This window comes from Megalobrama amblycephala, linkage group LG10 (genome assembly GCF_018812025.1).
Source record: "Megalobrama amblycephala isolate DHTTF-2021 linkage group LG10, ASM1881202v1, whole genome shotgun sequence".
Classification (NCBI taxonomy): Eukaryota; Metazoa; Chordata; class Actinopteri; order Cypriniformes; family Xenocyprididae; genus Megalobrama; species Megalobrama amblycephala.
This window is the reverse complement of record NC_063053.1, coordinates 24,982,380-24,995,978: the sequence shown is the minus strand read 5'-3', so window position 1 is coordinate 24,995,978 and position 13,599 is coordinate 24,982,380. Positions and strand designations below refer to the sequence as shown.

Here is a 13,599-nt window from a genome sequence, read left to right as displayed (position 1 = left end):
AGGAGTCCTTTCTGTGTTGTGTTAGCATGTTGTCCCTGTGTTAGCATGGGTTTCTTCTGGTTTCCCCCACTTCCGGTATAGATAAATTGTCCATGTGTGTGAGTCCCAAGCTATGTAATGGGGAGGGTTGAGGAAAGACCTGGTAACCTACCCCAAAATATGGTAGTGTGTTCAGAGTAGGTCTGATATTGTTTGTAACACAAAAACACTCACATTTGCCTGCTAGTTCTCTTGCATGACCGGGTACAGACCGGGCCAGAGCCTTTGACCGACAGCCTTCAGGTCCGCGCTGATACCTGATCGATTAGGTGAACAATTGAGGGCTCTTATCTTGTCAGTGAAGCCCAGAGGAGGCGCTGCCATATGGGAGCCTATCGGCTGCTGCTCTCTGCACATTGTTGCAGTCCCGCTGATGAGCTCTGTGATAAGTAACACTTAGGCGGCCGTCTCCAATAAAGTGCCTCCCAGGGAATTTCATTCACACAGTTCTGCTGAATTTCATCTTCTAACTGTGCTTAAACTATCTCAAATGTATGTGAACACTTTTGAGACTAAAAAAGGGTCAGAAATTAACCAGGACTTAAAAAATAAAAATTCTCTTATGTAACGTTTCATATATTTCATTTAATTTTAGTCTAGGCATATTGGTTATGGGTTTAGCTCCTCTGCCTGCAGACGCTTGAGGTATCTGAATTCTTAGAGGCGATTGATGTTTAACTCTTTCCCATCCATCTTTTTTTTTTTTTTTTTTAAAGTTGGCTGTTCCCCGCCAGCGTTTTTGATCATTTTTTACAAAAATGTCATGGCCCCCAGAATATTTTGGTTTTTTTTTAACAGACCCTCTGCTTTTAAACAAACAAACAAACAAAAATTATTCTAGCTTCATTCATCCTTTTTTTTCTCAACTTTTGAATAAGTTTCATAAAACAACATTTTGAGCTGAGAAAATCATGTTTTTGTCAAAGAATACACCTGGATCAGATTCAGAATGATGATCAAAACACAAATGCAGTCGATTGAGTCCATCAACAGCCCCAAAGCTTCACAGTCCTATAGCTCGTCCTGGGTTGATATTTCGTTCAATAACATTACACTCAAAAAAATAACTCTTTGAACGAACATAAAAAAAAATCATGGAAAGGATTTCCACATGATTAAGTTGCTTTATTTCAGCATTATGCAATTCTGTTATTCCAATTTACTTACGTACTTACGTTGGGTCAACTTAATTTATTAAGGTTGATTCAACTTATTTACTATGGTTGGGCACAGCTTAATTTAACAGTGTCAGCCCAACTAATTTGCAATGTTTTGGAAAATAAATAAAAAGCAATAAATAAATAAATAAAAAATAAATTGTTTTCATATACATTGATTTTCATATACATTGGTTTAATTTTGTGATTTATATAACTTTTGTGATGTTCTGTGTTAGAAATCTAGATGTGATACTGGATTCATCCAAAATTGCCTTAACCAAAAACATTGCACAGCCTAAATTGATCATAAGTCCATTGCTGGCAATGGTTTTACAATCAACATAGGCTTACTATGCTTTTGGGAAAGGCAACCCAGAGCACTACCACAGTGATTACTTTCTTATTAAAGTAATTTGAAAGTTTGTTAGCAGGTCCTCAACCCAAGCACAAGTGCAACAATTCACCACAATGGTAACCCTAAAACTATTAATTAACAGAAACTTTTAAATACCAACATAATAGAACATAAAAAAAGTCTTTCCATTTTCTCATCTTCCTAAAAACTGCTTAAAATAACACTTTATTTCAACATTTACACTCCTAAGCTGTGTCCGAAACCGCTCACTCGTTCACTCATTCACTAATCCCTATATAGTGTATGGCATTTGAGTGCACTATATCTGTATGGAGTGAACGAAATGAAGTGAGTGAATTCGGACGCTGACGTATACACTGTGCGTCGGAGATCTCAGAAACGGCTCGACACGCTTTAAAACTATTTTATCCTACATGTTATTTACATTATAAAATAATGTTAATAACAATAACAATCATAATGACTTTATTTTGTAATCATACGTGCCAGCTTTGTAGTTTAATCAATTATGTAATTTTTTGTCATGCTTAATGTGTTCATAATCATTTAATACTATAAAATACTGCAAACAAAAATAAACACATTAACAAGTGTACATAATTTCATGTATTTATCCTTTTTAATAAAGTTGTTAGAAACTCTCACGCTCACAGATTACGTGGTCTTTGAGCGCCCTCAGGCGACCGTTATGATTTGAATACGCTACCTATGATTAACGATTTTTTTTAAATCATCCACTAAATTATCATCTTTTAAAGATTAATGAGTTAACAGTGCCGCAAAATATTAAAACACATTGCTGTTAGTAAAACCTACATAATATATTTTAATAATGAAAATATTTTTTATTAATATAATTTCATTTTTTTTAAATTCATCTATATAATAATGTCCCCCTACATTTTAGTAGGTTTTATTCAAGTAGTGATTAATTAAAAAAAGAAAAGGTTAAAAAAATTGGATTTTGGGAAATAGTGCTTCAGCAAGTGTACATCGAATCTACACTCGAAATCAGAGAGAATTGTGGGTATAAAGTAGTGAACGAATGTAGGGAATGAAGTCGTTCACTCAGAATTCGGACACCACTACAAAATGGCCGACACCCGATATAGTGGACTATATAGTGGATAGGGAGCGGTTTCAGACACAGCTCTAGTTCAGCCCCTTTGCAAAGCATGATGGGAAGTGAAAATCCTGTTTGATTGAGTCCTGGTTGGGTTTACTTGATTTAAACATGTTATTCCAATATGAAAACATCAAGTTAAGTCAAAGAGTAATTGTTTCAAGTCAATTTAACATGAATCAATCACATTTAAACCAGAAACCTGATACAATGGTGTTGAATCAAAATAAATTGTTTAAATAAACTGAACAGCATCAAAAAATCTTTTTTTTTTTTTTTTTTTGAGTGTAGACAGGTTTTATTTATATGCTGTTTAATGTTGATGATCGTGCTATTTTACATATGCATCTGCTTATATATGCTATCGCTTGTTTCTGCTTCTTCTTCACCTGTGTTTTGATCAGGAGATTGTCTACTCTTTCAGAAGATGCGTAATAGTGTCCCCTACCGTATAACAGTGAAAACACGGAAAGCCGTAAAATCTCGTCATTGAATGGGAAGCGCTTTCTCATAAAAGACGAGATAACTCGTCAATGGTGGGGAAAGAGTTAATCCGTAATAATGATTTTTGATGAAAAACACTAAAATCAGCTTGGAAAACACTGAATGTAAAGAGAATTTTTTTAAATAAATAATAAATATATTATTTATTTGAAAGAATTAAAAGAGCAATTCCATGTCTATCCTTGAATTGTATTGGATTTGAAAAGTAATTAGTAATAAGTAATGCAATAATTATAGAGTAATTAATACAGTAATCTAATTACACTTTTGAATAAGTAATTAGTAGTTAGTAGTTAATTACATTTTTAGAGTAACTTCGGCTACATCCACACGAAGCCAGAGCTTTTTTTATTTTATGTATGTGGCGCTGTAAATCTGCCACAGAGATACACCAAAAACAGAGAATAAGACTGGGAGCATGCGCATAAACTTCAGTATAGCTTAGAAATAAAGATTATCTTATTATATTATAAACAATACATTATATTATAAAGCTTCTGCGGCACGAACACAAGCATGTAGTCCGCAATTGTTGTTGTTGCTGTTACGTGACGTAGCGCTGTCTGACTAGGGTCGAGACGTGGGATGATGACATCATCGTTTCACAAAATATATGGATTGGCTGTACACAGGAAAACGCAAGGGTGTCGTTTTCAGATTTATCCACTCTGGGACCCAGTTTCAAAAATAGCGGTTTCAGGCTCCCAAAATGCCGGATTCGATACGTTACAAAATGTTTGCGTATACAGCTAAACACGTCTCCATGTGGATGGACTGTTGCTCAACACTGAGTACAATGCATAAACGTGTATACGTACATAATATACACAATAACCCTGAGTAAACAGATGCGTTTCAATTGCATTTTAAAGGTGGATGAGCTACAATTTCACTGAGATGCTGGGAGAGGGATTTCCAGTATCTAGGGGCTGAGACACTGAAACACCCAATGAAGAACTGTTAACAACCATTAATAAACTGTCTCTGGAGGGCAACTAAATATTGTGGTGCGAGACCATTAAAAGCATTAAAAAATGGTAATTAGAATTTTTGTTTTGTGTGTGATAAGCAACCGGGAGCCAGTGCCGGAGTGATATGTGCTGACTCTTTTGTGTCTTTGTTAGGAATTACATTATTAACAATTTACTAACTGAAGAATATGATGAGTCATGCTCCCTGCATAATAATGCTTCAAAATAATCTGTTACTTTACACTGTAGTGTTGTTGATGCAAACAGTGACTTGTCAAATGCTGAAGTACATATGTTATGTGGCTCCGTCCGGACACAGATGCAGTGAGTGAGGTCTGTGTGTGTTTGTGTGTTGCAGTTTAATTTTGTGGGCCGGATCTTGGGCCCGCGGGGGCTCACAGCCAAGCAGCTGGAGGCAGAGACAGGATGTAAGATCATGGTGAGAGGGAAAGGCTCCATGAGGGACAAGAAGAAGGTAAGATCTACAAACACGCACATATGCATATACATAAACATTCACTAACGCACACTAGCACACATATTCACGAAGACAGGGAGTGTCATTTTTTCACTTAATAATAAGTATTGAGTAACAAAACACTTGAATAATTTGCAATATATTAGTTTATAGTTAATTTATAATTTATAAACTCTACATTATTAATGCATTAATATGCTGTATACATATCGTGAGTTCTTCGTTCATTATTTACAAACTGTTTTATTTTTATCCTTTGAGAACAACTTGTTAACCATAGCTAACTTTTTATTAGACATTAATAGTACACTCTAAAAAAATGCTGGGTTAAAAACAACCCAAGTTGGGTTGAAAATGGACAAACCCAACGGTTGGGTTAAATGTTTGCCAAACCTGCTGGGTAGTTTTACTTACCTCAACTGTTGTTTAAAAATTACTATATGGCTGGCTTAAAATAAACCCAAAGTATGTTGGAAATTAAAAATCAGACACATAATTACTAGAGGCAACAATAATAATCAAATGTATTAATAAGAAATGTAATAAATGTTTATTGATTAATTATTATTAATTAAACTTATTAATAAATGTTAATTTCCATCATATTTTGGGTTCATTTTAAGTAAACAATATAGTAATTTTTAAACAATAATTGAGTTAAATAAAATACCAAGCATGTTGAGCAAACATTTAACCCAATCGCTGGGTTTGTCTATTTTCAACCCAACTTGGGTTGTTTTTAACCCAGCATTTTTAGAGTGTAGGTGTTTACAAATATATTTGAAAGCATAAATGTGTTTCCATTTGCTTTATACAAAAACATTTCTTTACTGTTAATCAATTAATAACTTTAATTATATACCAGTTATCACTGTAAAGCTGCTTTGACACAATCTGCATTGTTAAAAGCGCTATATAAATAAAGGTGACTTGACTTGGCTTGACTTTTAAATGTTTTCATGAACCATGTATGTGTGTATATAAAAATGCAATCTCATTGATCACAAATTCAATAAAATCATTTGATTAATTCCATTAAATCAATATTCATTGATTAAATAAGGATTTATTAAACATTTGGACATCTGTGAAGATGTTATTAAATAATAATAATTTGTTAAAGTGACAATGAAAGACAAACTCACTAGGCTATTAATATAGTGACTACAATTTATGAACTATAGATACAAATAGATTGCAAATTATTTATAAGAACTTTATTACCGTACCCGGTAACACTTTACTTGAAGGGGTGTGCATAAGACTGACATGACACCTTCATAATCATGACATGACACATGTCATGAATATGAAGGAGGTTTTATGAATGTTTATGACAACTGTCATTAAGTGTCATTCGCTCAATTATGTCATTTTTAATGCAAAGATGACATTGTTTGAGATGTCCGAGTTATGACAACTTGACATAAACCAATACATCATAACTGTCAGTGTCTTTGTCATGACAACTTGACATCATTTAGCTTTATGGGTTAACATTACATTAAACTGTCATGTGGTTGGTTTTGACATTGGCTGTCATGAGGCCATTATAACAGTGTCATGAATATGTATCTTGAGCTCAAGTACAGTGGTACAAATTGAACTTGTCATTAAAATGTCATTAAGTGACAATACTCTGACAAATAATTTTATAACAGCGTCATGACTATTTTTCATTTCATGTTTTTTTGTTGTTTTTTTGTTGTTTTTTTAAGTTTCCTCCAACAGAAGGTCAGATAATAGACAATTTCAAATTTCGTAAAGAAGATGACACTGTTATAAAATAATGGTAACACTTTATTTTAGGGTCTTTTAACTAGTTATTATTACTATTAGCATTCATATGGCTAAAATATTGGCTGTTTATTAGTACTTATAAAGCACATATTAATGCCTTATTCTGCATGATCTTATTCTACATTCTTAATCCTACCCAATACCTAAACCTAACAATTAACTATAATAAGCAGTAAATTAAGAGTTTATTGAGGGAAAAGTCATAGTTAATCATTTATATATGTGTTCCCTATACTGAAATGTTACCAAAATAATGTCATGTAATGTTAACCCATAAAGCTAAGTAGTTTTTTAAGTTTGATAATTAATCTGCTATGTCATGTTTATGACAGGTTATGATGTTTTGCTAATGTCAAGTTGTCATGACAAAGACACTGACAGGTTATGATGTGTTGGTTTATGTCAAGTTGTCGTAACAAAGACATCTCAAACAATGTCATGTTTGCATTAAAAATGACATAATTGAGCGAATGACACTTAATGACAGTTGTCATAAACATTCATAAAACCTCCTTCATATTCATGACACGTGTCACGTCAAGATTATGAAGGTGTCATGTCAGTCTTATGCACACCCCTTCAAGTAAAGTGTTACCCTTTTTGCCATAACTGCCATATATTACTGGCAGTAAATATTTCTTAATGGTCATGGAGTTTTTTTCATTAAAATGTAACTTTTTAAAAATATATTATATTATATTATATTATATCCTTATTACAATTGTTATGTACTTCTCTTACATCACCAATGGTCATAATTCTTTCAATTTTAACCGTATAATATTACACTGCCAGTTGGCGAGTTTTCACTTTGGACCCCGGAGACAGACATAAAGCACGCATGAACAATCACGACAGACTCGCAATCACACCAGATGGAGGAATCTGATTGGCTGATTTTGCGCACAATCTTCACACATCCATATGCTTAAGCATATTGTTGATTTTTAACACGCACTCGAAATTCACTCAGTCAGCAAGTGTGGCTCGACGTCTGTCCAGCTGACAGATACAACGATGTGCTCGGAGTTGTGCGTACGTACGCATGGTTTGTTCGAGAGTAAACTAGCCCGGTCCAGTCCGCACTGCCCAACTGAGATACTTTGCAGGGAATAACAAGCCCTCCCCTCGCTCCTGAGAGCCCTGGGCAGGTGTTCAAACATTGTCCTTGGCCTCAGATGAGTGGGGGCTGGATCCTGTGGCCCTGCCAGGGCTCCTCTCCCAGTCAAACCCCAGTCAATGTACAACACGCTGGGCCAACGACGCCGGGGCGGAGGGGGTCACGGGACGGTCTGGAAGCACGGGGTCACATTCACTTTCCATCATTAACACTTGAGCAAACACACATGTTCATTCGAACACAAACACACAGTTTATTATCATTGGGATTATTGGCATTTTTGGGAGCGAAGCACAGTACGCCTGCAGATGTGCGCGATCACACGCTTGTCCGTCTCACATATGTATCTGATCTGGAGGCACATTTGTGTTTCCATTAGTTGGGCAGGACCCATATTTGGACAAGTGCTGGAAGCGGATAGTTATCCGAGCCCATCCCGTGTGACCGCGAGGAGGATCCAGAGGAAAATAAAACAAGTGAAAGCACTGTTGTCATCTCGATCGCTTCGTGCACATCTGGATCGGCTCTGCATCCTGTCAGAGCGCAGCTGGTCGTCCGCGTATCGGATCTCAGCTGCGTGCGCGGACCGCCAGTGGCCCCTTTCTGATAGTACGACCCGCTCGACGTCGACGGGGTCAGCTGAAGCTCTTGTGCAAACACTCGCATGTGTGTTTAAAGGTTCTGCAGTCTTTGCTCTTCCAGTCTCAAGCTGCTTTGGTAGACAGCGGAAAATCTCGTGCCTGTGTCCTTTGTTTCTCATGATCTCTTTACCTCCTACCTTGCGTCTGTCACTCACACACATCACGAGTAAATGGGAACGTCTAATGTAACACTTCACATCAGTGGTAACGTTGCTTAATGCAGTAACTAACAGAAAATAACAATAAACAGGACTTTTAAAGGATTAGTTCACTTCAGAATTAAAATTTCCTGATAATTTACTCACCCCCATGTCATCCAAGGTGTTCATGTCTTTCTTTCTTCAGTCGAAAAGAAATTAATGGTTTTTGAGGGAAACATTCCAGGATTTTTCTCCATATACTTCAATGGCTACCAACGGGTTGAAGGTCCAAATTGTAAAAGTTTGGGATCGGTAAGTTTTGTCTGCTCACCAAGGGTGCATTTACTTAATTAAAAATACAGTAAAAACGGTAATATTGTGAAATATTATTACAATTTAAAAGTTTTCTATTTGAAAATATTTTAAAATGTAATTCATTCCTGTGATGGCAAAGCTGAATTTTCAGCATTGTTAATCCAGTCTTCAGTGTCACATGATCCTTCAGAAATCATTCTAATATGATAATTTGATAATCAATAAACATTTATTGTTTACAATTGTACAAAATATTTGTGTACAATATTTTTTTTTCAGGATTCTTTGATGAATAAAAAGTTCAAAAGAACAGCGTTTATCTGAAATCTAATCTTTTGTAACATTATAAATGTCTTTACTATCATGTTTGACTGATTTAATGCATACTTGCTGAATAAAAGTATTAATTTCTTTAATTTCTTTTAAAAAAAAATTAAAATTAAAATTCTTACTGACCCCAAACTTTTGAACGGTAGTGTTATAATGTTACAAAATCTTTGTATTTCAGATAAATGCTGTTCTTTTGAACTTTCTATTCATCAAGGAATCCTGAAAAAAAAAGTACACAACTGTTTTCAACATTGAAAATACTAACAAATATTTCTTGAGGAACTAATTGTCATGATCACCGTCTGCTCCTGTCACTTCCCGGACTACATTCCCCATAATCCTCTCTGCCAATCACCTGCACTCACTCCACCAATCACTACACTAATCACAACACCCAGCTGCAGCTCATTACCAGGACTATAAAGGACTGTCACACACACCACCTCACTGCGAAGTCTTGTTAACTACTGTTGCAATTCCAAGCGTTACCCTGTGTTTATCCTGTCTGTTCCTGTTCCTGCTTTTGACCCTCGCTTTGTTATCCTGTTCCGTGATTGATATCTTGACTGCCTGCCTCTGACCATTGCCTGAATTCTGACCATGATTCTGCCTGTCTGTTACCGTTCCTGCCTGTAACCTGTTTTTGACACGTTGCTGCCTGTCCTGACCTCTGCCTTGTCTAACGTCCTGTGAGTGATATCTGCCTGCCTTTTGATCTACTGCCTGTTCCCTGACTACGACCCTGCCTGCCCCTTGCTGTTCCTGTTTGCTCCTGTTCGACAAAGCCTGTACGACCATGCTCACTGTAAATAAAAGCTTGCACATGGATCTTACATGAGTCCCGAATCGTTACACTAATCATCATATTAGAATGATTTCTGAAGGATCATGTGACACTGAAGACTGGAATAATGATGCTGAAAATTCAGCTTTGCCAAGAATAAATTACTTTGTAAAATATATTCAAATAGAAAACAGTTATTTTAAATTGTAATAATTTTTCACAATATTACTGTTTTTACTGTATTTTTAATTAAATAAATTAAGCCTTGGTGAGCAGACAAAACTTCTTTTAAAAACATAAAAAATCTTACAGATCCCAAACTTTTGAGCGGTAGTGTACTTTTTAAACACAAATGCTCGTCTTGCACTGTTCTGCAATGCAGAAACATCACGCATGACCTTTCCAACATGATTATGTAATGCGTGGCGCATCGCAGAGCAGTGCAAGATGACCATTTGTGGTTAAAAAGTACATAATTTTTTTTTTTTTTAGAAAATGACCAATCATTTCACTAGATAAGACCCTTATTCCTCGGATCATGTAGAGCTCTTTGAAGCTGCACTGAAACTGACATTTGGACCCCAAGTGAAGTCCACTATATGGAGAAAAATCCTGGAATGTTTTCCTCAAATTTCTTTTCGACTGAAGAAAGAAAGACATGAACATCTTGGATGACATGGGGGTGAGTAAATTATCAGGAAATTTTAATTCTGAAGTGAACTAATCCATAAGGCATTAATTAATTTTGGTTAATGTTGGTTTCTACATACATTACCTTTCAAGTGTTTGTAGTCAGTACGTTTTCTCAGCAGTACGAAATGAATACTTTTATTCAGCAAGGATGCATTAAATAGACAATAGTGACAGTAAAGACATTTATAATGTTACAAAAGATTTCTATTTCAAGTAAATGCTGTTGAAAAACAAAAATACAAAATTCTACAAAAATATTCTTTCAACATTGATAATCATTAGAAATGTTTGTTGAGCAGCAAATCTGTATATTAGAATGATTTCTGAAAGATCGTGTGACACTGAAGACTGGAGTAATGATACAGTTTTTACTTTATTTTTTAAATTCAGCCTTGGTAAGCATAAATATTTCAAAAATATATTTAAAAAAAAAATCTTGCTTGGATAAATTGTTGTTGTAAAATATACCTAATGCAAAAACTAACGCATGTTAACACATTCATCCTTATTGTAAAGTGTTAGCAGAATAATTATAATGTCTACAGACCGACCCTACTAATAGACAACATAAAAAAAACATTTCATTTATAAATGGATTGTTATTGTCTGATACTGATCTGAACTGATCTCAAAGCGACCAAACCTCAGAATTAATCAGCTGCTGTTAGTTTCACTTTAGCTGTGTGTGTGTGCGTGCGTGTGTGTGTGTGTGTGTGTGTGTGTGTGTGTGTGCATGTGTGTGCATGTGTGTATGAAACATGACACGAAGGACAAGGATGTTTGCCTGAGACAGGAATAATCGAATCAATTGCATGTATAAGCCAGTAATCCGTGTGAATCTGCATCCTCCACAGAGCGCTGCAGATTTCTCCAGAAACAGAGTGCGTGTCATTCATCTAGTGTTAAACTTTAGCCTGTAATGCGTCTCACTAGTTTGTGCTTCTGATATGATGCCTCAAATAATGCTTTTAAGGTTAAGGAGAGGTGTTACTACATCTTACCATGAAGGTAATCATCTCTTTTGAGATTCAAAATAGCCATGAATTCTGATTAAAGACTTTTGTTCTAAGCAACATATTCATTGCAAGTATTTCATTAAATTATAGTTCATGTTTTAGCAGTGCCCAATTCCTTTTAGAGAGCTCTTAAAAGCATGCGCATTTCAAAAAATGAAAGTCACTAGTGAAAGGTTTGCTGCTGCATTCTTGTGACATTTTTGTCATTGAATAGCTTTCTCCAGGTATGGCAGAGATATATATGAACAGTAATTCCACAGGCAGTTAATGTCTATTAGCATCATTATTATTGGTGTGGAGGAGATTTTCTCTGCTCCTGTAGTTCATGGACTCAAACTTGTTGCAACAGCAGCTTTCAGCAGCTTAATCTCATGGGATACCTTGAGCATTTTCCAACGTTAAAACACAATGTCAGATGTGGATGGCCTTTAAATATAATTTAGTTAGTCTTTTTCTGTCTAACCCTCTCCTAAAGCACAACATTGATGTAAAGGAAAGGGACAAGTAGCAAAACAGCACTCATATACTGATGTACTGTATCCACATCCAACATTCAGCTCTCACCTTCAACTAACACTCTCACTGTAAAGCAGAGACGACTAAACAAGTCTCACACACTCACAAACACACACATGCACACACACACACACGCACGCACCATTTAAAAAGAATTCGTAAATACCCAATACTAACAGATTTATATACATTTAAAAAATCTCTAATTTCATCCTTCAAAACAAAGGCATGGGATTCAAAGAAAAAGTCGTGCACACAAAATAAACTGTAGATGAGCCGAAGATGACGCTGAAACACAAAGTTAATATGAAGCGTGTTGTCTTGCTGATGCAGTTGCCGTCATCTCTGTTCTGACTGGGCCTGTCAGAGAGACTCAGCTGCAGTGTTGGGCCCGCTGGCAATTACTGTTATTAGAGCTGTCACAATCACTTCAGCTTCATCCTCTCGCAGCGTCACTAAACAGACCTGTGTGTGTGTGTGTGACAGTACTTTATTTATGCGTCTCCTTCTCGCATTTTGCATACATATTAAAGTGATTGTTCATGCATAGCCATGGTAGTAGGCTAGTTTAAACACATTAGCTATGTTTCCATTCAAAGTTGCGAATTTGACTTGTGCACAAATTTGGAATATCGTTTAAAGGTGGTACAGAGGATTTTTTCGTCGACTGTGTTTTTGAAATGAGCGCATGCGGAAGAACAACCCCCCTCCTTCACAGCTCATTTCAAGTGAACGCCTCCCAAAACTCGTGCACGAGTGTTTGTTTACCACCGGCATTCGCTGTGTTATTAAGCCGGGCACACATTTAACGACTAGCTAAAACATTCTGACTGAGCTCAACATACAGCGATTGTTTCCTGCTCCTGAAGCAGATTTATATTCTTTCACATGGAATTTGAACACCGACTGTAATCGCAGACTGAACGCAACTGGCTCTGACTGGACGCGTTTGAGCGCGATCAGTCATAAGTATCAATTTACATTCATAATCGGCCTTACAATCGTTAAGCCGCACACACACTTAGTGGATTCATTATGTCGGACTCGCTGCAGGTAACTCATAATCTGCAGTTGTTACTCCTGTCTCCTGACAAAAACATTGCATGCGGAGTGTGGAAAGTTACTAGAGCGCGCAGCCGCGCGTCTCTCACAAGGAACGTCATGGCAGTGATCGACAAGCCAGAGGGCCAATCGTTTACGCGATGATCGCGTAAACGATTGGCTGATGTTTTTAAGGCCCTACCTCGTGCACAGATGATGTATATTAATAATATTCCTTTCAGTGCACCTAATAAATAGTCTTTTATCCATTAGTAAAGACAGTTTCAAGTAATATTGCAAAAATGTATAAAACAAAACATCCTCTGTACCACCTTTAACACTCTTGCGAATAAAGCTATGTTTTTTATCCAGTGAGTCGAAGAGAACAATATCGTCACTGCCTGATAAACTGGCGCTAAATATCCACTGAAGCCACGGTATATAATAATTTTCATATATAATATATTACTTGCGCCTCAGAGTGAAACACAATAAACGTGGTCATGTTATCTTGCATTCAGATGCCTGGTGTGAGGAGCTTCTGGGAGGGAA

At 36.2% G+C, this 13,599-nt stretch overlaps 1 pseudogene; it reads left to right on the top strand.

Moving 5' to 3' along the window:
- The window catches only part of LOC125277210, a 129,408-nt pseudogene that overhangs the window by 66,579 nt on the left and 49,230 nt on the right, over nucleotides 1-13,599 (top strand).